Source organism: Pseudophryne corroboree, unplaced genomic scaffold (assembly GCF_028390025.1).
Source record: "Pseudophryne corroboree isolate aPseCor3 unplaced genomic scaffold, aPseCor3.hap2 scaffold_149, whole genome shotgun sequence".
NCBI classification, from domain to species: Eukaryota; Metazoa; Chordata; class Amphibia; order Anura; family Myobatrachidae; genus Pseudophryne; species Pseudophryne corroboree.
Genome location: NW_026968120.1, coordinates 1091228 through 1116848, shown reverse-complemented (window position 1 = coordinate 1116848; position 25621 = coordinate 1091228). Strand labels below are relative to the sequence as shown.

The 25621-nt window shown below is 47.8% G+C and overlaps 22 non-coding genes and 3 pseudogenes across 22 annotated transcripts; 8 read left to right on the top strand and 17 right to left on the bottom strand.

Moving 5' to 3' along the window:
- Nucleotides 1–3445: 3445 nt before the first annotated feature.
- On the bottom strand, nt 3446–3609 carry LOC134998945 (U1 spliceosomal RNA). Its single transcript, XR_010201106.1, has one exon. It is a non-coding gene; the product is annotated as a U1 spliceosomal RNA (small nuclear RNA).
- A 670-nt stretch (nt 3610–4279) lies between these two features.
- LOC134998577 (U1 spliceosomal RNA) lies at nt 4280–4442 on the bottom strand. The gene has a single exon (XR_010200779.1). It is a non-coding gene; the product is annotated as a U1 spliceosomal RNA (small nuclear RNA).
- Nucleotides 4443–4594: 152 nt separating this feature from the next.
- On the bottom strand, nt 4595–4758 carry LOC134999002 (U1 spliceosomal RNA). Its single transcript, XR_010201163.1, has one exon. It is a non-coding gene; the product is annotated as a U1 spliceosomal RNA (small nuclear RNA).
- A 670-nt stretch (nt 4759–5428) lies between these two features.
- LOC134998613 (U1 spliceosomal RNA) lies at nt 5429–5591 on the bottom strand. The gene has a single exon (XR_010200794.1). It is a non-coding gene; the product is annotated as a U1 spliceosomal RNA (small nuclear RNA).
- Nucleotides 5592–5743: 152 nt separating this feature from the next.
- LOC134998958 (U1 spliceosomal RNA) lies at nt 5744–5907 on the bottom strand. Its single transcript, XR_010201119.1, has one exon. It is a non-coding gene; the product is annotated as a U1 spliceosomal RNA (small nuclear RNA).
- A 695-nt stretch (nt 5908–6602) lies between these two features.
- Nucleotides 6603–6744, bottom strand: LOC134998527 (U1 spliceosomal RNA; annotated as a pseudogene).
- A 152-nt stretch (nt 6745–6896) lies between these two features.
- LOC134998774 (U1 spliceosomal RNA) lies at nt 6897–7060 on the bottom strand. Its single transcript, XR_010200943.1, has one exon. It is a non-coding gene; the product is annotated as a U1 spliceosomal RNA (small nuclear RNA).
- Nucleotides 7061–7752: 692 nt separating this feature from the next.
- LOC134998395 (U1 spliceosomal RNA) lies at nt 7753–7894 on the bottom strand (annotated as a pseudogene).
- Nucleotides 7895–8045: 151 nt separating this feature from the next.
- LOC134998785 (U1 spliceosomal RNA) lies at nt 8046–8209 on the bottom strand. The gene has a single exon (XR_010200954.1). It is a non-coding gene; the product is annotated as a U1 spliceosomal RNA (small nuclear RNA).
- Nucleotides 8210–8824: 615 nt separating this feature from the next.
- LOC134998378 (U1 spliceosomal RNA) lies at nt 8825–8987 on the bottom strand. The gene has a single exon (XR_010200659.1). It is a non-coding gene; the product is annotated as a U1 spliceosomal RNA (small nuclear RNA).
- A 152-nt stretch (nt 8988–9139) lies between these two features.
- LOC134999092 (U1 spliceosomal RNA) lies at nt 9140–9303 on the bottom strand. The gene has a single exon (XR_010201255.1). It is a non-coding gene; the product is annotated as a U1 spliceosomal RNA (small nuclear RNA).
- A 671-nt stretch (nt 9304–9974) lies between these two features.
- On the bottom strand, nt 9975–10137 carry LOC134998484 (U1 spliceosomal RNA). The gene has a single exon (XR_010200717.1). It is a non-coding gene; the product is annotated as a U1 spliceosomal RNA (small nuclear RNA).
- A 152-nt stretch (nt 10138–10289) lies between these two features.
- LOC134998802 (U1 spliceosomal RNA) lies at nt 10290–10453 on the bottom strand. Its single transcript, XR_010200971.1, has one exon. It is a non-coding gene; the product is annotated as a U1 spliceosomal RNA (small nuclear RNA).
- Nucleotides 10454–11124: 671 nt separating this feature from the next.
- LOC134998503 (U1 spliceosomal RNA) lies at nt 11125–11287 on the bottom strand. Its single transcript, XR_010200735.1, has one exon. It is a non-coding gene; the product is annotated as a U1 spliceosomal RNA (small nuclear RNA).
- A 152-nt stretch (nt 11288–11439) lies between these two features.
- Nucleotides 11440–11603, bottom strand: LOC134998898 (U1 spliceosomal RNA). The gene has a single exon (XR_010201062.1). It is a non-coding gene; the product is annotated as a U1 spliceosomal RNA (small nuclear RNA).
- Nucleotides 11604–12274: 671 nt separating this feature from the next.
- LOC134998346 (U1 spliceosomal RNA) lies at nt 12275–12437 on the bottom strand. Its single transcript, XR_010200629.1, has one exon. It is a non-coding gene; the product is annotated as a U1 spliceosomal RNA (small nuclear RNA).
- A 144-nt stretch (nt 12438–12581) lies between these two features.
- On the top strand, nt 12582–12697 carry LOC134998665 (U5 spliceosomal RNA). Its single transcript, XR_010200835.1, has one exon. It is a non-coding gene; the product is annotated as a U5 spliceosomal RNA (small nuclear RNA).
- A 274-nt stretch (nt 12698–12971) lies between these two features.
- LOC134998732 (U5 spliceosomal RNA) lies at nt 12972–13087 on the top strand. The gene has a single exon (XR_010200903.1). It is a non-coding gene; the product is annotated as a U5 spliceosomal RNA (small nuclear RNA).
- Nucleotides 13088–18463: 5376 nt separating this feature from the next.
- Nucleotides 18464–18537, bottom strand: TRNAN-AUU (transfer RNA asparagine (anticodon AUU)). The gene has a single exon. It is a non-coding gene; the product is annotated as a tRNA-Asn (tRNA).
- A 1303-nt stretch (nt 18538–19840) lies between these two features.
- Nucleotides 19841–20004, top strand: LOC134998773 (U1 spliceosomal RNA). Its single transcript, XR_010200942.1, has one exon. It is a non-coding gene; the product is annotated as a U1 spliceosomal RNA (small nuclear RNA).
- A 152-nt stretch (nt 20005–20156) lies between these two features.
- Nucleotides 20157–20298, top strand: LOC134998298 (U1 spliceosomal RNA; annotated as a pseudogene).
- Nucleotides 20299–20989: 691 nt separating this feature from the next.
- Nucleotides 20990–21152, top strand: LOC134998420 (U1 spliceosomal RNA). Its single transcript, XR_010200684.1, has one exon. It is a non-coding gene; the product is annotated as a U1 spliceosomal RNA (small nuclear RNA).
- Nucleotides 21153–21826: 674 nt separating this feature from the next.
- LOC134999008 (U1 spliceosomal RNA) lies at nt 21827–21990 on the top strand. Its single transcript, XR_010201169.1, has one exon. It is a non-coding gene; the product is annotated as a U1 spliceosomal RNA (small nuclear RNA).
- Nucleotides 21991–22142: 152 nt separating this feature from the next.
- LOC134999149 (U1 spliceosomal RNA) lies at nt 22143–22305 on the top strand. The gene has a single exon (XR_010201310.1). It is a non-coding gene; the product is annotated as a U1 spliceosomal RNA (small nuclear RNA).
- Nucleotides 22306–22959: 654 nt separating this feature from the next.
- Nucleotides 22960–23123, top strand: LOC134998897 (U1 spliceosomal RNA). The gene has a single exon (XR_010201061.1). It is a non-coding gene; the product is annotated as a U1 spliceosomal RNA (small nuclear RNA).
- Nucleotides 23124–25621: the final 2498 nt, after the last annotated feature.

Sequence of the window (25621 nt, the reverse complement as noted above, 5' to 3'; positions counted from 1 at the left end):
GTCTGCTGCTAATATAGACTGGTTGATAAAGAGATAGTATACTCGTAACTAGTATGACTATAAAGAAAGAAAAAAAAACCACGGTTAGGTGGTATATACAATTATGGACGGGCTGCCGAGTGCCGACACAGAGGTAGCCACAGCCGTGAACTACCGCACTGTACTGTGTCTGCTGCTAATATATAGACTGGTTGATAAAGAGATAGTATACTCGTAACTAGTATGTATGTATAAAGAAAGAAAAAAAAACCACGGTTAGGTGGTATATACAATTATGGACGGGCTGCCGAGTGCCGACACAGAGGTAGCCACAGCCGTGAACTACCGCACTGTACTGTGTCTGCTGCTAATATAGACTGGTTGATAAAGAGATAGTATACTCGTAACTAGTATGTATGTATAAAGAAAGAAAAAAAAAACCACGGTTAGGTGGTATATACAATTATGGACGGGCTGCCGAGTGCCGACACAGAGGTAGCCACAGCCGTGAACTACCGCACTGTACTGTGTCTGCTGCTAATATAGACTGGTTGATAAAGAGATAGTATACTCGTAACTAGTATGACTATAAAGAAAGAAAAAAAAAACACGGTTAGGTGGTATATACAATTATGGACGGGCTGCCGAGTGCCGACACAGAGGTAGCCACAGCCGTGAACTACCGCACTGTACTGTGTCTGCTGCTAATATAGACTGGTTGATAAAGAGATAGTATACTACTAATATTATATATACTGGTGGTCAGGTCACTGGTCACTAGTCACACTGGCAGTGGCACTCCTGCAGCAAAAGTGTGCACTGTTTAATTTTAATATAATATTATGTACTCCTGGCTCCTGCTATAACCTATAACTGGCACTGCAGTGCTCCCCAGTCTCCCCCACAATTATAAGCTGTGTGAGCTGAGCACAGTCAGATATATATATACATTGATGCAGCACACTGGGCTGAGCAGTGCACACAGATATGGTATGTGACTGAGTCACTGTGTGTATCGTTTTTTTCAGGCAGAGAACGGATATATTAAATAAAACAAACAACTGCACTGTCTGGTGGTCACTGTGGTCGTCAGTCACTAAACTCTGCACTCTCTTCTACAGTATCACAGCCTCAGGTCAATCTCTCTCTCTCTCAACCCTAATCTAAATGGAGAGGACGCCAGCCACGTCCTCTCCCTATCAATCTCAATGCACGTGTGAAAATGGCGGCGACGCGCGGCTCCTTATATAGAATCCGAGTCTCGCGAGAATCCGAAAGCGTCATGATGACGTTCGGGCGCGCTCGGGTTAACCGAGCAAGGCGGGAGGATCCGAGTCTGCTCGGACCCGTGAAAAAAACATGAAGTTCGTGCGGGTTCGGATTCAGAGAAACCGAACCCGCTCACCTCTAGTGGTCACAGCAGCTTTTCTCTACAGTCTGCACCAGCAGGAGCCTACACCATTTTTTATGATCACGCTGAACTGCAGTGCGACTGCAATTACAGCATGGTCAAGAAGGGAGGCGTCATGCTGGGTGGCCATGCCCTGTCACTGTGCAGGAGCCAGCACCGCTCACACACTAGTCCCCGGGTGCAGCCCCCAACCCCCGGGACACCCGGAGCAACAAAATGTAGATTCAGGCCACCAGGCCACGCCCCTACCTATGAAACCATGCCTCCTTTTTACCATTGCGCTGTTTATCTGCGCGCACTGCATTACAATCTCCCTCGCCACCTCTCTGGGTGTCACCAGTGATAGTGACACCTCTGCCATGCTTGTAGCAGCTGGTCCTAAGATCTACGCCTCAAGCCCTGAGTGTTTGCCCTTGTGACTTGTTGATCGTCATAGCGAAGCAGATGCTTACAGAAAACTGCAGGGGCTTAGATTGAAAATAAAAAAAATTGATGGGTATAAGGTAGAGAGGAGCGGGTTCGGTTCTCCGAGAACCGAATTCCCCACGAACTCCACGTGGTTTACACTGGTCCGAGGCAGGCTCGGTTGTTCCCGCCTGACTTGGAAAACCTGAACAAGGGAAAATGTCATCATCCCGCTGTCAGATTCTCGTGAGATTCGGATTCCATATAAAGAGCTGCGCGTTGCTGCCATTTTTACTCGTGCATTGAAGAGAGAGCGGAGAGGACGTGGCTATGTTCTCTCAGTGGAAATCTCAATATCAGTGCTCAGTATCAGTGGTTACTTATTGCTGCTCAGTAATACTAGTAGTGTGTCTCTCCTGCTCAGTGTCAGTTCTCAGTAGTATCCTCATCAGTGCTCAGTATCACTGCTCATTGTCTTGTGCTGCATTGTGGTGCTCAGCATACTACAGTACATTACTAATAGTCCAGTGCTGCATCTTGCTGCTCAGTGTCAGTTCTAGTATCCTCATCAGTGCTCACTATCACTGCTCATTGCATTGTGGTGTTCTGTATACTACAGTAACATAGTAATATAGTATATATAGAGGAGCGGGTTCGGTTCTCCGAGAACCGAATTCCCCACGAACTCCACGTGGTTTACACTGGTCCGAGGCAGGCTCGGTTGTTCCCGCCTGACTCGGAAAACCTGAACAAGGGAAAATGTCATCATCCCGCTGTCGGATTCTCGCGAGATTCGGATTCCATATAAAGAGCTGCGCGTTGCCGCCATTTTTACTCGTGCATTGAAGAGAGAGCGGAGAGGACGTGGCTATGTTCTCTCAGTGGAAATCTCAATATCAGTGCTCAGTATCAGTGGTTACTTATTGCTGCTCAGTAATACTAGTAGTGTGTCTCTCCTGCTCAGTGTCAGTTCTCAGTAGTATCCTCATCAGTGCTCAGTATCACTGCTCATTGTCTTGTGCTGCATTGTGGTGCTCAGCATACTACAGTACATTACTAATAGTCCAGTGCTGCATCTTGCTGCTCAGTGTCAGTTCTAGTATCCTCATCAGTGCTCACTATCACTGCTCATTACATTGTGGTGTTCTGTATACTACAGTAACATAGTAATATAGTAACATATAGTAACATAGTTTTTGAGGTTGAATAGAGGCAAATTGCCCATCGTGTTCAACCTGTTTTAAGTTGTGATGATTCTACATACTTGCTGAATAATGTTTTATGACTAGTTAGCTACTATAACTCATGTTACCCCCGGATTAACCATGTTGATATTTTAAGTATTATAACCTTGGATAGCTTTTTCATTCAGAAATGTATCCATTCCTTTTTTAAATCCAATTACAGAGTCCGCCATTACCACCTTCCCTGGCAGGGAATTCCACATCCTGATTGCCCTAACAGTGAAGATCATAGTATCTCACCTGGCAGGTAAGTAGGAGTTGGGCTAGAGCTGTGGAGGATTGCTGCTCGGGCACCCCCTGTCAAGTGAAGGAGATCCAACTGAGGCAGCACAAGGGAACTCTCGAAAGAAGAACAAGGCTAGAGGAAGATCTGAGACAAAGAAATCTGACTTTTACCAGAGCTGACCAGGGGAAAGCACAAACACAGTCCCCCACTACCACAAATAATGCAGTCGAGTTTCCCACATTTGGGGAAATCACAGGGGTCAGCATACCCAGAGTGCAATGAATGAACCTCACCCTGGGAGAACAATTTTCATGACCATGGTATCTCCTATGCAAAATAAGTATGATTTGGGATAGGGCTGGGGAGGGCCGCTGCTCAGGCACATCTCTGTCAAGTAAAGGAGATTCAACTGAGGCAGCACAAGGGAACTCTCATCTGGGGACAACAACTGCAGGGAGAACACATATTTTCAGATGAACATGGGAGGGCAGAAGGCTGCCTAATACTGAAGCACCCCCAAACAACAAACCAAATGCAACTACTAATGCAAGCATTCCTGGGGGAAGGCCTGCAGCAGACGGATTTGCATATGGTGATGTCATCCAAGCAGTGGGTCAAAGTTGGCTTCAACCCTCGTCTGCATATGAAAATAAAAAAGGGGTGTGCAGGGCATGGCGGCCTTTTGCGGCGCTTGGATGACCCCTAGTTCGCATTAAACACCTCCACCCTCCTTCGGTGTGGGGCTCATGTTGGCTATGCCCCAGCCCCTGAAGCATTCAAGCTGATTTCTTGCAGCAGCTGGGCACTGTAACAGCTCCAGAGCTGCTCTGTAAAGCAAGTAAAAGGGTGTGGGCCCTGCAGCACTACCTGTAGTTTGCATTGTGCGTTGGAAGGCACAAAGTAAGCAGACGGGGAAGTCAGGATAGTGCACAAGGGCATAGAAGGGAGCGGCTCAAGAAAAGAGAAGTGGAAACAGACAGCAAACTAGGCTGGAGAGAGACCTGAGACAAAGAGATCTGAATTATACGAGAGCCGACCAGAGGAAACACAAATTATGTAATCAAGTGTCCCACATTTGGGGAAATCGTAGGAGCAGCACACCCAGAGTGCATTGGGTGAGCCTTGCCCTGGGAGAAGCACCTTCCTGATCATAGTATCTCACCTGGCAGGTAAGTAGGAGTTGGGCTAGAGCTGGGGAGGGTCGCTGTACGGGCACCCCCCTGTCAAGTGAAGGAGATCCAACTGAGGCAGCACAAGGAAACTCTCGAAAAAAGAACAAGGCTAGATGAAGATCTGAGACATAGAAATCTGACTTTTACCAGAGCTGACCAGAGGAAAGCACAAACACAGTCCCCCACTACAACAAATAATGCAGTCGAGTTTCCCACATTTGGGGAAATCACAAGGGTCAGCATACCCAGAATGCAATGAATGAACCTCACCCTGGGAGATCAATCTTCATGATAATGGTATCTCCTATGCAAAATAAGTATGATTTGGGATAGGGCTGGGGAGGGCCGCTGCTCAGGCACATCTCTGTCAAGTAAAGGAGATTCAACTGAGGCAGCACAAGGGAACTCTCATCTGGGGACAACAACTGCAGGGAGAACACATATTTTCAGATGAACATGGGAGGGCAGAAGGCTGCCTAATACTGAAGCACCCCCAAACAACAAACCAAATGCAACTACTAATGCAAGCATTCCTGGGGGAAGGCCTGCAGCAGACGGATTTGCATATGGTGATGTCATCCAAGCAGTGGGTCAAAGTTGGCTTCAACCCTCGTCTGCATATGAAAATAAAAAAGGGGTGTGCAGGGCATGGCGGCCTTTTGCGGCGCTTGGATGACCCCTAGTTCGCATTAAACACCTCCACCCTCCTTCGGTGTGGGGCTCATGTTGGCTATGCCCCAGCCCCTGAAGCATTCAAGCTGATTTCTTGCAGCAGCTGGGCACTGTAACAGCTCCAGAGCTGCTCTGTAAAGCAAGTAAAAGGGTGTGGGCCCTGCAGCACTACCTGTAGTTTGCATTGTGCGTTGGAAGGCACAAAGTAAGCAGACGGGGAAGTCAGGATAGTGCACAAGGGCATAGAAGGGAGCGGCTCAAGAAAAGAGAAGTGGAAACAGACAGCAAACTAGGCTGGAGAGAGACCTGAGACAAAGAGATCTGAATTATACGAGAGCCGACCAGAGGAAACACAAATTATGTAATCAAGTGTCCCACATTTGGGGAAATCGTAGGAGCAGCACACCCAGAGTGCATTGGGTGAGCCTTGCCCTGGGAGAAGCACATTCCTGATCATAGTATCTCACCTGGCAGGTAAGTAGGAGTTGGGCTAGAGCTGGGGAGGGTCGCTGTACGGGCACCCCTCTGTCAAGTGAAGGAGATCCAACTGAGGCAGCACAAGGAAACTCTCGAAAAAAGAACAAGGCTAGATGAAGATCTGAGACATAGAAATCTGACTTTTACCAGAGCTGACCAGAGGAAAGCACAAACACAGTCCCCCACTACAACAAATAATGCAGTCGAGTTTCCCACATTTGGGGAAATCACAGGGGTCAGCATACCCAGAATGCAATGAATGAACCTCACCCTGGGAAATCAATCTTCATGATAATGGTATCTCCTATGCAAAATAAGTATGATTTGGGATAGGGCTGGGGAGGGCCGCTGCTCAGGCACATCTCTGTCAAGTAAAGGAGATTCAACTGAGGCAGCACAAGGGAACTCTCATCTGGGGACAACAACTGCAGGGAGAACACATATTTTCAGATGAAAATGGGAGAGCAGAAGGCTGCCTAATACTGAAGCACCCCCAAACAACAAACCAAACGCAACAACTAGTACAAGCATTCCTGGGAAAAGGTCTGCAGAAGACGGATTTGCATACGGTGATGTCATCCAAGCAGTGGGCCAAAGTTGGCTGGAACCCTCATCTGCATATGAAAAGTGAAAAGGGGTATGCAGGGCATGGCGGCCTTTTGCGGTGCTTGGATGACCCTTAGTTTGCATTAAACACCTCCACCCTCCGTCGGTGTGGGGCTCATGTTGGCTATGCCCCAGCCCCTGAAGCATTCAAGCTGATTTCTTGCAGCAGCTGGGCACTGTAACAGCTCCAGAGCTGCTCTGTAAGGCAAGTAAAAGGGTGTGGGCCCTGCAGCACTACCTGTAGATTGCATTGTGCATTGGAAGGCACAAAGTAAGCAGACAGGAGGAGATGTCAGGATAGTCCACAAGGGTATTGAAGGGAGGGGCTTAAGAAAAAAGAAGTGGAAACAGACAGCAAACTAGGCTGGAGAGAGACCTGAGACAAAGAGATCTGAATTATATGAGAGCCGACCAGGGGAAACACAAATTATGCAGTCAAGTTTCCCACATTTGGGGAAATCGCAGGGGCAGCACACCCAGAGTGCATTGGGTGAGCCTTGCCCTGGGAGAAGCACCTACATGATCATAGTATCTCACCTGGCAGGTAAGTAGGAGTTGGGCTAGAGCTGGGGAGGGTCGCTGCTCGGGCACCCCCCTGTCAAGTGAAGGAGATCCAACTGAGGCAGCACAAGGGAACTCTCGAAAGAAGAACAAGGCTAGAGGAAGATCTGAGACAAAGAAATCTGACTTTTACCAGAGCTGACCAGAGGAAAGCACAAACACAGTCCCCCACTACCACAAATAATGCAGTTGAGTTTCCCACATTTGGGGAAATCACAGGGGTCAGCATACCCAGAATGCAATGAATGAACCTAACCCTGGGAGAACAATCTTCATGACCATGGTATCTCCTATGCAAAATAAGTATGATTTGGGATAGGGCTGGGGAGGGCCGCTGCTCAGGCACATCTCTGTCAAGTAAAGGAGATTCAACTGAGGCAGCACAAGGGAACTCTCATCTGGGGACAACAACTGCAGGGAGAACACATATTTTCAGATGAACATGGGAGGGCAGAAGGCTACCTAATACTGAAGCACCCCCAAACAACAAACCAAATGCAACAACTAGTAAAAGCATTCCTGGGAGAAGGTCTGCAGAAGACGGATTTGCATACGGTGATGTCATCCAAGCAGTGGGCCAAAGTTGGCTGGAACCCTCATCTGCATATGAAAAGAGAAAAGGGTTATGCAGGGCATGGCGGCCTTTTGCGGCGCTTGGATGACCCCTAGTTCGCATTAAACACCTCCATTCTCCTTCGGTGTGGGGCTCATGTTGGCTATGCCCCAGCCCCTGAAGTATTCAAGCTGATTTCTTGCAGCAGCTGGGCACTGTAACAGCTCCAGAGCTGCTCTGTAAGGCAAGTAAAAGGGTGTGGGCCCTGCAGCACTACCTGTAGTTCGCATTGTGCGTTGGAAGGCACAAAGTAAGCAGACGGGAGAAGTCAGGATAGTGCGCAAGGGCATAGAAGGGAGCGGCTCAAGAAAAGAGAAGTGGAAACAGGCAGCAAACTAGGCTGGAGAGAGACCTGAGACAAAGAGATCTAAATTATACGAGAGCCGACCAGGGGAAACACAAATTATGCAGTCAAGTGTCCCACATTTGGGGAAATCGCAGGAGCAGCACACCCAGAGTGCAATGGGTGAGCCTTGCCCTGGGAGAAGCACCTTCATGATCATAGTATCTCACCTGGCAGGTAAGTAGGAGTTGGGCTAGAGCTGGGGAGGGTTGCTGCTCGGGTACCCCCCTGTCAAGTGAAGGAGATCCAACTGAGGCAGCACAAGGGAACTCTCAAAGAAGAACAAGGCTAGAGGAAAATCTGAGACAAAGAAATCTGACTTTTACCAGAGCTGACCAGAGGAAAGCACAAACACAGTCCCCCACTACCACAAATAATGCAGTCGAGTTTCCCACATTTGGGGAAATCACAGGGGTCAGCATACCCAAAATGCAATGAATGAACCTCACCCTCGGAGAACAATCTTCATGACCATGGTATCTCCTATGCAAAATAAGTATGATTTGGGATAGGGCTGGAGAGGGCCGCTGCTCAGGCACATCTCTGTCAAGTAAAGGAGATTCAACTGAGGCAGCACAAGGATACTCCCATCTGGGGACAACAACTGCAGGGAGAACACATATTTTCAGATGAACATGGGAGGGCAGAAGGCTGCCTAATACTGAAGCACCCCCAAACAACAAACCAAATGCAACAACTAGTACAAGCATTCCTGGGGGAAGTTCTGCAGAAGACGGATTTGCATACGGTGATGTCATCCAAGCAGTGGGCCAAAGTTGGCTGGAACCCTCATCTGCATATGAAAAGAGAAAAGGGGTATGCAGGGCATGGCGGCCTTTTGCGGCGCTTGGATGACCCTTAGTTCGCATTAAACACCCCCACCCTCCTTCGGTGTGGGGCTCATGTTGGCTATGCCCCAGCCCCTGAAGCATTCAAGCTGATTTCTTGCAGCAGCTGGGCACTGTAACAGCTCCAGAGCTGCTCTGTACGGCAAGTAAAAGGGTGTGGGCCCTGCAGCACTACCTGTAGTTTGCATTGTGCATTGGAAGGCACTTAAGAATAGAGAAGAGGAAACAGACAGCAAACTAGGCTGGAGAGAGACCTGAGACAAAGAGATCTGAATTATACGAGAGCCGACCAGGGGAAACACAAATTATGCAGTCAAGTTTCCCACATTTGGGGAAATCGCAGGAGCAGCACACCCAGAGTGCAATGGGTGAGCCTTGCCCTGGGAGAAGCACCTACGTGATCATAGTATCTCACCTGGCAGGTAAGTAGGAGTTGGGCTAGAGCTGGGGAGGGTCGCTGCTCGGGTACCCCCCTGTCAAGTGAAGGAGATCCAACTGAGGCAGCACAAGGGAATTCTCGAAAGAAGAACAAGGCTAGAGGAAGATCTGAGACAAAGAAATCTGACTTTTACCTGAGCTGACCAGAGGAAAACACAAACACAGTCCCCCACTACCACAAATAATGCTGTCGAGTTTCACACATTTGGGGAAATCACAGGGGTCAGCATACCCAGAATGCAATGAATGAACCTCACACTGGGAGAATAATCTTCATGACCATGGTATCTCCTATGCAAAATAAGTATGATTTGGGATAGGGCTGGGGAGGGCCGCTGCTCAGGCACATCTCTGTCAAGTAAAGGAGATTCAACTGAGGCAGCATAAGGGAACTCTCATCTGGGGACAACAACTGCAGGGAGAACACATATTTTCAGATGAACATGGGAGGGCAGAAGGCTGCCTAATACTGAAGCACCCCCAAACAACAAACCAAATGCAACAACTAGTGCAAGCATTCCTGGGGGAAGGCCTGCAGCAGATGGATTTGCATATGGTGATGTCATCCAAGCAGTGGGTCAAAGTTGGCTTCAACCCTCGTCTGCATATGAAAAGAGAAAAGGGGCGTGCAGGGCATGGCGGCCTTTTGCGGCGCTTGGATGACCCCTAGTTCGCATTAAACACCTCCACCCTCCTTTGGTGTGGGGCTCATGTTGGCTATGCCCCAGCCCCTGAAGCATTCAAGCTGATTTCTTGCAGTAGCTGGGCACTGTAACAGCTCCAGAGCTGCTCTGTACGGCAAGTAAAAGGGTGTGGGCCCTGCAGCACTACCTGTAGTTTGCATTGTGCATTGGAAGGCACAAAGTAAGCAGACGGGAGAAGTAAGGATAGTGCGCAAGGCCATAGAATGGAGCGGCTTAAGAAAAGAGAAGTGGAAACAGACAGCAAACTAGGCTGGAGAGAGACCTGAGACAAAGAGATCTGAATTATACGAGAGCCGACCAGGGGAAACACAAATTATGCAGTCAAGTTTCCCACATTTGGGGAAATCGCAGGGGCAGCACATCCAGAGTGCAATGGGTGAGCCTTGCCCTGGGAGAAGCACCTTCATGATTATAGTATCTCACCTGGCAGGTAAGTAGAAGTTGGGCTAGAGCTGGGGAGGGTCGCTGCTCGGGCACCCCCCTGTCAAGTGAAGGAGATCCAACTGAGGCAGCACAAGGGAACTCTCGAAAGAAGAACAAGGCTAGAGGAAGAACTGAAACAAAGAAATCTGACTTTTACCAGAGCTGACCAGAGGAAAGCACAAACACAGTCCCCCACTACCACAAATAATGCAGTTGAGTTTCCCACATTTGGGGAAATCACAGGGGTCAGCATACCCAGAATGCAATGAATGAACCTCACCCTGGGAGAACAATCTTCAAGACCATGGTCTCTCCTATGCAAAATAAGTATGATTTGGGATAGGGCTGGGGAGGGCCGCTGCTCAGGCACATCTTAGTCAAGTAAAGGAGATTCAACTGAGGCAGCACAAGGGAACTCTCATCTGGGGACAACAACTGCAGGGAGAACACATATTTTCAGATGAACATGGGAGGGCAGAAGGCTGCCTAATACTGAAGCACCCCCAAACAACAAACCAAATGCAACAACTAGTGCAAGCATTCCTGGGGGAAGGCCTGCAGCAGATGGATTTGCATATGGTGATGCCATCCAAGCAGTGGGTCAAAGTTGGCTTCAACCCTCGTCTGCATATGAAAAGAGAAAAGGGGCGTGCAGGGCATGGCGGCCTTTTGCGGCGCTTGGATGACCCCTAGTTCGCATTACACACCTCCACCCTCCTTCGGTGTGGGGCTCATGTTGGCTATGCCCCAGCCCCTGAAGCATTCAAGCTGATTTCTTGCAGCAGCTGGGCACTGTAACTGCTCCAGAGCTGCTCTGTAAGGCAAGTAAAAGGGTGTGGGCCCTGCAGCACTACCTGTAGTTTGCATTGTGCGTTGGAAGGCACGAAGTAAGCAGACGGGAGAAGTCAGGATAGTGCGCAAGGGCATAGAAGGGAGCGGCTCAAGAAAAGAGAAGTGGAAACAGACAGCAAACTAGGCTGGAGAGAGACCTGAGACAAAGAGATCTGAATTATACGAGAGCCGACCAAGGGAAACACAAATTATGCAGTCAAGTTTCCCACATTTGGGGAAATCACAGGGGCAGCACAACCAGAGTGCAATGGGTGAGCCTTGCCCTGGGAGAAGCACCTTCATGATCATAGTATCTCACCTGGCAGGTAAGTAGGAGTTGGGCTAGAGCTGGGGAGGGTCGCTGCTCGGGCACCCCCCTGTCAAGTGAAAGAGATCCAACTGAGGCAGCACAGGGGAACTCTCGAAAGAAGAACAAGGCTAGAGGAAGATCTGAGATAAAGAAATCTGATTTTTACCAGAGCTGACCAGAGGAAAGCACAAACACAGTCCCCCACTACCACAAATAATGCAGTCGAGTTTCCCACATTTGGGGAAATCACAGGGGTCAGCATACCCAGAATGCAATGAATGAACCTCACCCTGGGAGAACAATCTTCATGACCATGGTATCGCCTATGCAAAATAAGTATGATTTGGGATAGGGCTGGGGAGGGCCGCTGCTCAGGCACATCTCTGTCAAGTAAAGGAGATTCAACTGAGGCAGCACAAGGGAACTCTCATCTGGGGACAACAACTGCAGGGAGAACACATATTTTCAGATGAACATGGGAGAGCAAAAGGCTGCCTAATACTGAAGCACCCCCAAACAACAAACCAAATGCAACAACTAGTGCAAGCATTCCTGGGGGAAGGCCTGCAGCAGATGGATTTGCATATGGTGATGTCATGCAAACAGTGGGTCAAAGTTGGCTTCAACACTCGTCTGCATATGAAAAGAGACAAGGGGCGTGCAGGGCATGGCGGCCTTTTGCGGCGCTTGGATGACCCCTAGTTCGCATTACACACCTCCACCCTCCTTCGGTGTGGGGCTCATGTTGGCTATTCCCCAGCCCCTGAAGCATTCAAGCTGATTTCTTGCAGCAGCTGGGCACTGTAACTGCTCCAGAGACGCTCTGTAAGGCAAGTAAAAGGGTGTGGGTCCTGCAGCACTACCTGTAGTTTGCATTGTGCGTTGGAAGGCACGAAGTAAGCAGACGGGAGAAGTCAGGATAGTGCGCAAGGGCATAGAAGGGAGCGGCTCAAGAAAAGAGAAGTAGAAACAGACAGCAAACTAGGCTGGAGAGAGACCTGAGACAAAGAGATCTGAATTATACGAGAGCCGACCAGGGGAAACACAAATTATGCAGTCAAGTTTCCCACATTTGGGGAAATCGCAGAAGCAGCACACCCAGAGTGCAATGGGTGAGCCTTGCCCTGGGAGAAGCACCTTCATGATCATAGTATCTCACCTGGCAGGTAAGTAGGAGTTGGGCTAGAGCTGGGGAGGGTCGCTGCTCGAGCATCCCCCTGTCAAGTAAAGGAGATTCAACTGAGGCAGCACAAGGGAACTCTCATCTGGGGACAACAACTGCAGGGAGAACACATATTTTCAGATAAAAATCTTGGTCATGCTCTGGTTTCTCTTCAGAACGAACAAATCTTTCGCCTTTTACTAAAGATTTCCGTGGAGAGGAGCAAAACCGAGTTTTATCTCAATTTTTGCATGCCCCATCTTTTTGGGGTTTCTTTTATCGGTTTAAAGATAGAATGAGTGTGCTTTAATGTAAGCTCATTTGCATAGAAATGACAGTAAATGTTTGTTTCTTTTCAAACAGAACTTTCTTGACCACACTAATTGTTTGAAAGATCTGGGAGCACATGGAAAAGAGTACAAACCATGTTTATAGCAAGGGGAAGCCTGGTGAGAAATCTGCTTTCTTTCATTCAAATTGGGTGCTCACTTTGAGCTGAATGAGAACTGCTGGCATGGCACTCAGGCGACAGGTGGAATCTTGGTCATGCTCTGGTTTCTCTTCAGAACTAACAAATATTTCGCCTTTTATTAAAGATTTCCGTGGAGAGGAGCAAAACTGAGTTTTATCTCAATTTTTGCATGCCCCATATTATTGGGGTTTCTTTTATCAGTTTAAAGACAGAACGAGTGTGCTTTCTTGTTAGCTTTAATGTAAGTTTATTTGCATAACAATGACAGTAAATGTTTGTTTCTTTTCAAACAGAACTTTCTTGACCATGCTACTTGCTTGAAAGATCTGGGAGCACATGGAAAACAGTACAAACCATGCAGTATCACAAGAGCCTTTATTTGATCTTTCATGAAGATAGAGCAGAATTGAGGACACGTCAACAATTTCTGCCGAAGGTGGTTCATCTTTCCACATGGTGCCTTTGGCCACTGACACCTTCGTTGAGTCAAAGTCTCTGGCTGTGGTCAGAACTTTGAAAATTTATGTCACCAGAACGGTTCAGATTAGGAAAACAGAGGCTCTGTTTGTCCTGTATGCTCCCAACATGATTGGGTGTCCTGCTTCCATGCAGACCATTATGCGCTGGATCTGTGGTAAGATTCAGCATGCTCATTCCACGGCAGGATTGCCGTTACTGAATTAGGTGAAGACCCATTCTACTAGAAAGGTGGGTTCATCCTGGGCAGCTGGTCGGGGAGTCTCGGCATTGCAACTTTGCCGAGCAGCTATTTAGTAAACACTTTTGCTAAGTTTTACAAGTTTGATACCTTGGCTGATGATAACCTCAAGTTGGGTCATTCGGTGCTGCAGAGTCGTACGCACTCTCCCACCCGTTCAAGAGCTTTGGTATAACCCCATGGTTCTTAATGTGACCCCAGCATCCTCTAGTTCGTATGAGAAAATAGGATTTTAATACCTACCGGTAAATCCTTTTCTCTTAGTACGTAGAGGATGCTGGGCACCCGTCCCAGTCCATACTGTGTCTGCAGTTATTACTTGTGGTTATACACATGTTGTGTTACGGTTCTGGTCAGCTTTTTGCTGCAATTGTTCATGCCGTTGGCTTGTGTTCTGTTGAATGCCACGTTCTGCGGCATGCTTAAGGTGTGAGCTGGTAAGATGCTCACCTTAGTTTAACAATAAATCCTTTCCTCGAAATGTCCGTCTCCCTGGGCACAGTTCCTATAACTGTAGTCTGGAGGAGGGGCATAGAGGGAGGAGCCAGTTCACACCCTTTGAAAGTCTTAAAGTGCCCATGTCTCTTGCGGATCCCGTCTATACCCCATGGTTCTTAATGTGACCCCAGCATCCTCTACGGACTAAGAGAAAAGGATGCCCTTGTGTACTATCCTGACTTCTCCTCCCGTCTGCTTACTTTGTGCCTTCCAACGCACAATGCGAACTACAGGTGGTGCTGCAGGGCCCACACCCTTTTACTTGCCTTACAGAGCAGCTCTGGAGCTGTTACAGTGCCCAGCTGCTGCAAGAAATCAGCATGAATGCTTCAGGGGATGGGGCATGGCCAACATGAGCCCCACACCAAAGGAGGGTGGGGGTGTTTAATGCGAACTAGGGGTCATCCAAGCACTGCAAAAGGCCGCCATGCCCTGCATGCCCCTTTTCTCTTTTTATATGCAGATGAGGGTTCCAGCCAACTTTGGCCCACTGCTTGGATGACATCACCGTATGCAAATCCGTCTGCTGCAGACCTTCCCCCAGGAATGCTTGTACTAGTTGTTGGATATGGTTTGATATTTGATGGTGCTTCAGTATTAGGCAGCCTTCCGCCCTCCCATGTTCATCTGAAAAGATGTGGTCTCCCTGCAGTTGTTGTCCCCAGACGAGAGTTCCCTTGTGCTTCCTCAGTTGAATCTCCTTAACTTGACGGGGGAGGGGCTGCCCGAGCTGCCACCCTCCCCAGCCCTATCCCAACTCATACTTATTTTACATATTAGATCTCTTGATCATGAAGATTGTTCTCACAGGGTGAGGTTCATCCATTATATTTTAAAATAGGAAGGTACAAATTACATATTTGAATTGCATCTATGTGCTGGATTCAAATGTCCCCCCCCCCTTCCTTTCTCAATTGTGCCCGTCAGCAGCTATTCTAAGGTTGCTGCCAATGGGTGTGACACATTAATTTCTTCTGTGGGGTACACTGGACTCCACAAGGATTCACATTGGGGTGTAGAGTAGGATCTTGATCTGAGGCACCAACCGGCTCAAAGCTTTTGACTGTTCCCAAGAAGCTCAGTGCATTCTCCTCTATAACCCCGCTTCCATGAACAGGGAGCTCAGTTTGTAGTTGGTGCCTTCAGTAGCAGGCCAATTAACAGGGGCCTGCCTCAGGCAGCCTATTCTTAGCTATTAATTTTGACAAGAAAAGAAGAACTTGTTTTATGAGAATCTACAAGGGCTGCAGCAGGCTAGGTCTAATAGACATCTTTACTGCAGCTTCATCACTCCCAGCGGCGCTATATACTCCCGTGCCCTGGTTGCTGGGTCACTGCAGCGGAGGCTCCGGTTTCATCCTAAGGTCAGTCACACACACACCACCCTTCCGGATCACGAGGCCGCTGATGAAGGGGAGCGAGGCCGTAGGGGGTGGGCCGTGTGCGCACTGCGGTGGACACTGATTACTGGGCAGCCGCTCCACTAGCCACCAGGTACAGTTAAGGAGCACAGGTCTGGGGGTTTTTCTCCTATATTAACCCAATTTTGTACTGCCCGCAGCGCATTGTGATAGGTAATAGGGCCTGATTCAGGTTGGATTGCAATCACAATAAGCGATCCAACTGCAAAAATTGCTAAGAGCATACGCATGTGCCTGCATTTTCTGCGGCACCCCGCAGAGAATGTGATCGCCTCTGCCTGTCAATCGGGGCGGGGAAGGGGGGGAGAGGTGGGTCAGCAACACTCCATTTCCAAGTCAGGGATGGAGCGGTGCGGGGGCAAGGCTTCAAAATGGGGTCTGCAACGGAGGAGACACAGGGGGCGTGGTCACAGCGGCTGTATGACATCACATTCAGCCGCTGTGATCACAAAAATGGTGGCGGCTTCCTGCGCGCACATACAGTCTGCACCAGCAGGAGCCTACACCATTTTTTATGATCACGCTGAACTGCAGTGCGACTGCAATTACAGCATGGTCAAGAAGGGAGGCGTCATGCTGGGTGGCCATGCCCTGTCACTGTGCAGGAGCCAGCACCGCTCACACACTAGTCCCCGGGTGCAGCCCCCAACCCCCGGGACACCCGGAGCAACAAAATGTAGATTCAGGCCACCAGGCCACGCCCCTACCTATGAAACCATGCCTCCTTTTTACCATTGCGCTGCTTATCTGCGCGCACTGCATTACAATCTCCCTCGCCACCTCTCTGGGTGTCACCAGTGATAGTGACACCTCTGCCATGCTTGTAGCAGCTGGTCCTAAGATCTACGCCTCAAACCCTGAGTGTTTGCCCTTGTGACTTGTTGATCATCATAGCGAAGCAGATGCTTACAGAAAACTGCAGGGGCTTAGATTGAAAATAAAAAAATTGATGGGTATAAGGTAGAGAGGAGCGGGTTCGGTTCTCCGAGAACCGAATACCCCACGAACTCCACGTGGTTTACACTGGTCCGAGGCAGGCTCGGTTGTTCCCGCCTGACTCGGAAAACCTGAACAAGGGAAAATGTCATCATCCCGCTGTCGGATTCTCGCGAGATTCGGATTCCATATAAAGAGCTGCGCGTTGCTGCCATTTTTACTCGTGCATTGAAGAGAGAGCGGAGAGGACGTGGCTATGTTCTCTCAGTGGAAATCTCAATATCAGTGCTCAGTATCAGTGGTTACTTATTGCTGCTCAGTAATACTAGTAGTGTGTCTCTCCTGCTCAGTGTCAGTTCTCAGTAGTATCCTCATCAGTGCTGAGTATCACTGCTCATTGTCTTGTGCTGCATTGTGGTGCTCAGCATACTACAGTACATTACTAATAGTCCAGTGCTGCATCTTGCTGCTCAGTGTCAGTTCTAGTATCCTCATCAGTGCTCACTATCACTGCTCATTGCATTGTGGTGTTCTGTATACTACAATAACATAGTAACATAGTTTTTGAGGTTAAATAGAGGCAGATTGCCCATCGTGTTCAACCTGTTTTAAGTTGTGATGATTCTACATACTTGCTGAATAATGTTTTATGACTAGTTAGCTACTATAACTCATGTTACCCCCGGATTAACCATGTTGATATTTTAAGTATTATAACCTTGGATAGCTTTTTCATTCAGAAATGTATCCATTCCTTTTTTAAATCCAATTACAGAGTCCGCCATTACCACCTTCCCTGGCAGGGAATTCCACATCCTGATTGCCCTAACAGTGAAGAAACCTTTCCTCCATTGCGTTCTGAACTTTCCTCCAGTCGCAGCGAGTGACCACGTGTTCTTTTAATAAATAATTCCTCTGATAACTCTTTGTTATGTATCTTTACATATTTGAAGATATTAATAATATCTCCTCTTAGGCACCTCTTTTCTAGTGTATAAATATTCAGCCTAGTAAGTCTTTCCTTATAGTCCAGTACTTTTAGGCCTTTAATCAATTTAGTCTTCAGGATCTCTTACACTTCCATGAGCAGCAGAGTAGTGCAATGGAAGCATGCTGGGCCCATAACCCAGAGGTCGATTGATCGAAACTATCCACTGCTATGTGCATTTTTTTTTTTATAATTAAAGTAATCAAAAACTGGGATTGATATTTTGGCTATTTTATTTTTACTTAAAGTACAATAACTTTTATCATTTTAATTTGTTTTAATAGTATATTGACAGCATTGTTTTCTTTAAAAAATCCACTTAATTTTCTTTACCCTATTACTGAAATGGTAATTGACAAAAACAAACTACATTGTCACCAGAAGAGCAATGCAAAATGTACAAGTGATATATGAAAATCATCTTCCATCTTGAATTTCAATGATGCATTGGGACAACAATTTGTGAGAAACATCTTCACCCATAAAGAAAGATTTTCTTAATTCCTTACCTGTGTGCTGATTAGATATCACCTTGTTTTCACATTAAACAGACTTCCCCGTGAGGAAGCAGCAAGGATGCAGTGACGTTTCCTGGTGTCAACCTGTATTATTTCAGTAGACATTGAAATGAGGATGCATCTTTGATGCCTTTCCAATGAAGCAAGTTTATTTCAGTAATAGGTGAAAAACCATTCCTACAAAGGTGTTAATCAGAGACTTGGCTTTGTGGACACTTTTCAGAGAGCAAATTTGTTAGCATAAACATAAAATCAGAAAATGAAGAGCTGTTTAATCACTCAATTGGACTTTTCTGCCAGCATATTTTTTTTTCTCTGCAACCCACTGCTAAATTGTGCTTCCTAGCTGTTTTTTTATAAAATCACTTAATCAAATCTAACTCTGATTACATCAGAGAAGGCCAGGTACCCTACACCATAAGGGGGGTTTTTGAAATTTTGACTTGTCTACTTAAAGATCACCAAAATCTGATTACAAGGTCAATTACATCCCTGGGTGGGATTGAACCACCAACCTTTTGGTTAATAGCCAAACATGCTAACCGATTGCGCCACAGAGACACCTTGCAAAAGTCAATACTGACAAAGGCTAATAATCATTCATCTAGAACGTTTCCTAGAAAAACTTTAAAAAGTCAATAATCTGGAGAATTTTTGTAAGAAACACATTGGTACTTTCCCATGATGAGTGAGTGCTTCAGGATTTCTTGCACTTACATGGGCTATTAACCAAAAGGTTGGTGGTTCAATCCCACCCAGGGATGTAATTGACCTTGTCATCAGATTTTGGTGATCTTTAAGTAGACAAGTCAAAATTTCAAACCCCCTCTTATGGTGTAGGGTACCTGGCCTTCTCTGACGTAATCAGAGTTAGATTTAATTAAGTGATTTTATAAAAAACAGCTAGGAAGCACAATTTAGCAGTGGGTTGCAGAGAAAAAAATAACATTTTAAACCTACCGGTAATTTTTTTTTCTCGTAGTCCGTAGAGGATGATGGGGACTCCGTAAGGACCATGGGGGATAGACGGGCTCCGCAGCAGACATGGGCACTTTAAGAAAGACTTTAGATCTGGGTGTGCACTGGCTCCTCCCTCTATGCCCCTCCTCCATACCTCAGTTAGAGAAACTGTGCCCAGAGGAGACGGACAGTACGAGGAAAGGATTTTTGTTAATCCAAGGTCAAGATTCATACCAGCCACACCAATCACACCGTATAACTTGTGATATACTACCCAGTTAACAGTATGAAAACAACATAGCATCAGTCCAAGACCGATGAAAACTAACATATAACCCTTATGTAAGCAATAACTATATACAAGTCTTGCAGAAGTAGACCGCACTTGGGACGGGCACCCAGCATCCTCTACGGACTACGAGAAAAAGATTTACCGGTAGGTTTAAAATCTTATCTTCTCTTACGTCCTAGAGGATGCTGGGGACTCCGTAAGGACCATGGGGATTATACCAAAGCTCCCAAACGGGCAGGAGAGTGCGGATGACTCTGCAGCACCGATTGAGCAAACAGGAGGTCCTCCTCAGCCAGGGTATCAAACTTATAGAACTTTGCAAAGGTGTTTGAACCAACTTTGACCCACTGCTTGGATGACATCACCATATGCAAATCCATCTGCGGCAGGCCTTCCCCCAGGAATGCTTGCACTAGTTGTTGCATTTGGTTTGTTGTTTGGGGGTGCTTCAGTATTAGGCAGCCTTCTGCCCTCCCATGTTCATCTGAAAATATGTGTTCTCCCTGCAGTTGTTGTCCCCAGATGAGAGATCCTTGTGCTGCCTCAGTTGAATCTCCTTTACTTGACAGAGATGTGCCTGAGCAGCGGCCCTCCCCAGCCCTATCCCAAATCATACTTATTTTGCATAGGAGATACCATGGTCATGAAGATTGTTCTCCCAGGGTTAGGTTCATTCATTGCATTCTGGGTATGCTGACCCCTGTGATTTCCCCAAATGTGGGAAACTCAACTGCATTATTTGTGGTAGTGGGGGACTGTGTTTGTGCTTTCCTCTGGTCAGCTCTGGTAAAAGTCAGATTTCTTTGTCTCAGATCTTCCTCTAGCCTTGTTCTTCTTTCGAGAGTTCCCTTGTGCTGCCTCAGTTGGATCTCCTTCACTTGACAGGGGGGTGCCCGAGCAGCGACCCTCCCCAGCTCTAGCCCAACTCCTACTTACCTGCCAGGTGAGATACTATGATCATGAAGATGCTTCTCCCAGGGCAAGGCTCACCCATTGCACTCTGGGTGTGCTGCCCCTGCGATTTCCCCAAATGTGGGAAACTTGACTGCATAATTTGTGTTTCCCCTGGTCGGCTCTCATATAATTCAGATCTCTTTGTCTCAGGTCGCTCTCCAGCCTAGTTTGCTGTCTGTTTCCACTACTTTTTCTTGAGCCCCTCCCTTCTATACCCTTGTGCACTATCCTGACTTCTCCCGTCTGCTTACTTTGTGCCTTCCAACGCACAATGCAAACTACAGGTAGTGCTGCAGGGCCCACACCCTTTTACTTGCTTTACAGAGCAGCTCTGGAGCTGTTACAGTGCCCAGCTGCTGCAAGAAATCAGCTTGAATGCTCCAGGGGCTGGGGCATAGCCAACATGAGCCCCACACCGAAGGAGGGTGGAGGTGTTTAATGCGAACTAGGGGTCATCCAAGCGCCGCAAAAGGCCGCCATGCCCTGCACACCCCTTTATTCTTTTCATATGCAGACGAGGGTTGAAGCCAACTTTGACCCACTGCTTGGATGACATCACCATATTCAAATCCATCTGCTGCAGGCCTTCCCCCAGGAATGCTTGCACTAGTTGTTGCATTTGGTTTGTTGTTTGGGGGTGCTTCAGTATTAGGCAGCCTTCTGCCCTCCCATGTTCATCTGAAAATATGTGTTCTCCCTGCAGTTGTTGTCCCCAGATGAGAGTTCCCTTGTGCTGCCTCAGTTGAATCTCCTTTACTTGACAGGGGGATGCTCGAGCAGCGACCCTCCCCAGCTCTAGCCCAACTCCTACTTACCTGCCAGGTGAGATACTATGATCATGAAGGTGCTTTTCCCAGGGCAAGGCTCACCCATTGCACTCTGGGTGTGCTGCTCCTGCGATTTCCCCAAATGTGGGAAACTTGACTGCAGAATTTGTGTTTCCCCTGGTCGGCTCTCGTATAATTCAGATCTCTTTGTCTCAGGTCTCTCTACAGCCTAGTTTGCTGTCTGTTTCCACTTCTTTTTTCTTGAGCCCCTCCCTTTTATACCCTTGTGCACTATCCTGACTTCTCCTCCTCTCTGCTTACTTTGTGCCTTCCAATGCACAATGCAAACTACAGGTAGTGCTGCAGGGCCCACACCCTTTTACTTGCCTTACAGAGCAGCTCTGGAGCTGTTACAGTGCCAAGCTGCTGCAAGAAATCAGCTTGAATGCTTCAGGGGCTGGGGCATGGCCAACATGAGACCAACACCGAAGGAGGGTGGGGGTGTTTAATGCAAACTAAGGGTCATCCAAGCGCCGCAAAAGGCCGCCATGCCCTGCACGCCCCTTTTCTCTTTTCATATCCAGACGAGGGTTGAAGCCAACTTTGACCCACTGCTTGGATGACATCACCATATGCAAATCCATCTGCGGCAGGCCTTCCCCCAGGAATGCTTGCACTAGTTGTTGCATTTGGTTTGTTGTTTGGGGGTGCTTCAGTATTAGGCAGCCTTCTGCCCTCCCATGTTCATCTGAAAATATGTGTTCTCCCTGCAGTTGTTGTCCCCAGATGAGAGTTCCCTTGTGCTGCCTCAGTTGAATCTCCTTTACTTGACAGAGATGTGCCTGAGCAGCGGCCCTCCCCAGCCCTATCCCAAATCATATTTATTTTGCATAGGAGATACCATGGTCATGAAGATTATTCTCCCAGGGTGAGGTTCATTCATTGCATTCTGGGTATGCTGACCCCTGCGATTTCCCCAAATGTGGGTAACTCGACTGCATTATTTGTGGTAGTGGGGGACTGTGTTTGTGTTTTCCTCTGGTCAGCTCTGGTAAAAGTCAGATTTCTTTGTTTCAGATCTTCCTCTAGCCTTGTTCTTCTTTCGAGAGTTCCCTTGTGCTGCCTCAGTTGGATCTCCTTCACTTGACAGGGGGGTGCCCGAGCAGCGACCCTCCCCAGCTCAAGCCCAACACCTACTTACCTGCCAGGTGAGATACTATGATCATGAAGGTGCTTCTCCCAGGGCAAGGCTCACCCATTGCACTCTGGGTGTGCTGCCCCTGCGATTTCCCCAAATGTGGGAAACTTGACTGCATAATTTGTGTTTCCCCTGGTCGGCTCTCGTATAATTCAGATCTCTTTGTCTCAGGTCTCTCTCCAGCCTAGTTTGCTGTCTGTTTCCACTTCTTTTTTCTTGAGCCCCTCCCTTTTATACCCTTGTGTACTATCCTGACTTCTCCTCCTGTCTGCTTACTTTGTGCCTTCCAATGCACAATGCAAACTACACACCCTTTTACTTGCCTTACAGAGCAGCTCTGGAGCTGTTACAGTGCCAAGCTGCTGTAAGAAATCAGCTTGAATGCTTCAGGGGCTGGGGCATTGTCAACATGAGCCCCACACCGTAGGAGGGTGGGGGTGTTTAATGCGAACTAAGGGTCATCCAAGCGCCGCAAAAGGCCGCCATGCCCTGCATACCCCTTTTCTCTTTTCATATGCAGATGAGGGTTCCAGCCAACTTTGGCCCACTGCTTGGATGACATCACCGTATGCAAATCCGTCTTCTGCAGAACTTCCCCCAGGAATGCTTGTACTAGTTGTTGCATTTGGTTTGTTGTTTGGGGTGCTTCAGTATTAGGCAGCCTTCTGCCCTCCCATGTTCATCTGAAAATATGTGTTCTCCCTGCAGTTGTTGTCCCCAGATGAGAGTTCCCTTGTGCTGCCTCAGTTGAATCTCCTATACTTGACAGAGATGTGCCTGAGCAGCTGCCCTCCCCAGCCCTATCCCAAATCATACTTATTTTGCATAGGCGATACCATGGTCATGAAGATTGTTCTCCCAGGGTGAGGTTCATTCATTGCATTCTGGGTATGCTGACCCCTGTGATTTCCCCAAATGTGGGAAACTCGACTGCATTATTTGTGGTAGTGGGGGACTGTGTTTGTGCTTTCCTCTGGTCAGCTCTGGTAAAAGTCAGATTTCTTTGTCTCAGATCTTCCTCTAGCCTTGTTCTTCTTTCGAGAGTTCCCTTGTGCTGCCTCAGTTGGATCTCCTTCACTTGACAGGGGGTGCCCGAGCAGCAATCCTCCACAGCTCTGGCCCAACTCCTACTTACCTGCCAGGTGAGATACTATGATCTTCACTGTTAGGGCAATCAGGATGTGGAATTCCCTGCCAGGGAAGGTGGTAATGGCGGACTCTGTAATTGGATTTAAAAAAGGAATGGATACATTTCTGAATGAAAAAGCTATCCAAGGTTATAATACTTAAAATATCAACATGGTTAATCCGGGGGTAACATGAGTTGTAGTAGCTAACTTGTCATAAAACATTATTCAGCAAGTATGTAGAATCATCACAACTTAAAACAGGTTGAACACGATGGGCAATTTGCCTCTATTCAACCTCAAAAACTATGTTACTATATGTTACTATATTACTATGTTACTGTAGTATACAGAACACCACAATGCAATGAGCAGTGATAGTGAGCACTGATGAGGATACTAGAACTGACACTGAGCAGCAAGATGCAGCACTGGACTATTAGTAATGTACTGTAGTATGCTGAGCACAACAATGCAGCACAAGACAATGAGCAGTGATACTGAGCACTGATGAGGATACTACTGAGAACTGACACTGAGCAGGAGAGACACACTACTAGTATTACTGAGCAGCAATAAGTATCCACTGATACTGAGCACTGATATTGAGATTTCCACTGAGAGAACATAGCCACGTCCTCTCCGCTCTCTCTTCAATGCACGAGTAAAAATGGCGGCAACGCGCAGCTCTTTATATGGAATCCGAATCTCGCGAGAATCCGACAGCGGGATGATGACATTTTCCCTTGTTCAGGTTTTCCGAGTCAGACGGGAACAACCGAGCCTGCCTCGGACCAGTGTAAACCACGTGGAGTTCGTGGGGAATTCGGTTCTCGGAGAACCGAACCCGCTCCTCTCTACCTTATACCCATCAATTTTTTTTATTTTCAATCTAAGCCCCTGCAGTTTTCTGTAAGCATCTGCTTTGCTATGATGATCAACAAGTCACAAGGGCAAACACTCAGGGCTTGAGGCGTAGATCTTAGGACCAGCTGCTACAAGCATGGCAGAGGTGTCACTATCACTGGTGACACCCAGAGAGGTGGCGAGGGAGATTGTAATGCAGTGCGCGCAGATAAGCAGCGCAATGGTAAAAAGGAGGCATGGTTTCATAGGTAGGGGCGTGGCCTGGTGGCCTGAATCTACATTTTGTTGCTCCGGGTGTCCCGGGGGTTGGGGGCTGCACCGGGGACTAGTGTGTGAGCGGTGCTGGCTCCTGCACAGTGACAGGGCATGGCCACTAGAGATGTGCACCAGAAATTTTTCGGGTTTTGTGTTTTGGTTTTGGGTTCGGTTCCGCGGCCGTGTTTTGGGTTCGAACGCGTTTTGGCTAAACCTCACCGAATTTTTATTGTCGGATTCGGGTGTGTTTTGGATTCGGGTGTTTTTTTCAAAAAAACCCTAAAAAACAGCTTAAATCATAGAATTTGGGAGTCATTTTGATCCCAAAGTATTATTAACCTCAATAACCATAATTTCCACTCATTTTCAGTCTATTCTTAACACCTCACACCTCACAATATTATTTTTAGTCCTAAAATTTGCACCGAGGTCGCTGGATGACTAAGCTCAGCGACCCAAGTGGTCGATACAAACACCTGGCCCATCTAGGAGTGGCACTGCAGTGTCACGCAGGATGGCCCTTCCAAAAAACACTCCCCAAACAGCACATGACGCAAAGAAAAAAAGAGGCGCAATGAGGTAGCTGTGTGACTAAGCTCAGCGACCCAAGTGGCCAACACAAACACCTGGCCCATCTAGGAGTGGCACTGCAGTGTCACGCAGGATGGCCCTTCCAAAAACACTCCCCAAACAGCACATGACGCAAAGAAAAAAAGAGGCGCAATGAGGTAGCTGTGTGACTAAGCTCAGCGACCCAAGTGGCCGACACAAACACCTTGCCCATCTAGGAGTGGCACTGCAGTGTCACGCAGGATGGCCCTTCCAAAAAACACTCCCCAAACAGCACATGACGCAAAGAAAAAAAGAGGCGCAATGAGGTAGCTGTGTGACTAAGCTCAGCGACCCAAGTGGCCGACACAAACACCTGGCCCATCTAGGAGTGTCACTGCAGTGTCACGCAGGATGGCCCTTCCAAAAAACACTCCCCAAACAGCACATGACGCAAAGAAAAAAAGAGGCGCAATGAGGTAGCTGCGTGACTAAGCTCAGCGACCCAAGTGGCCGACACAAACACCTGGCCCATCTAGGAGTGGCACTGCAGTGTCACGCAGGATGGCCCTTCCAAAAAACACTCCCCAAACAGCACATGACGCAAAGAAAAATGAAAGAAAAAAGAGGTGCAAGATGGAATTGTCCTTGGGCCCTCCCACCCACCCTTATGTTG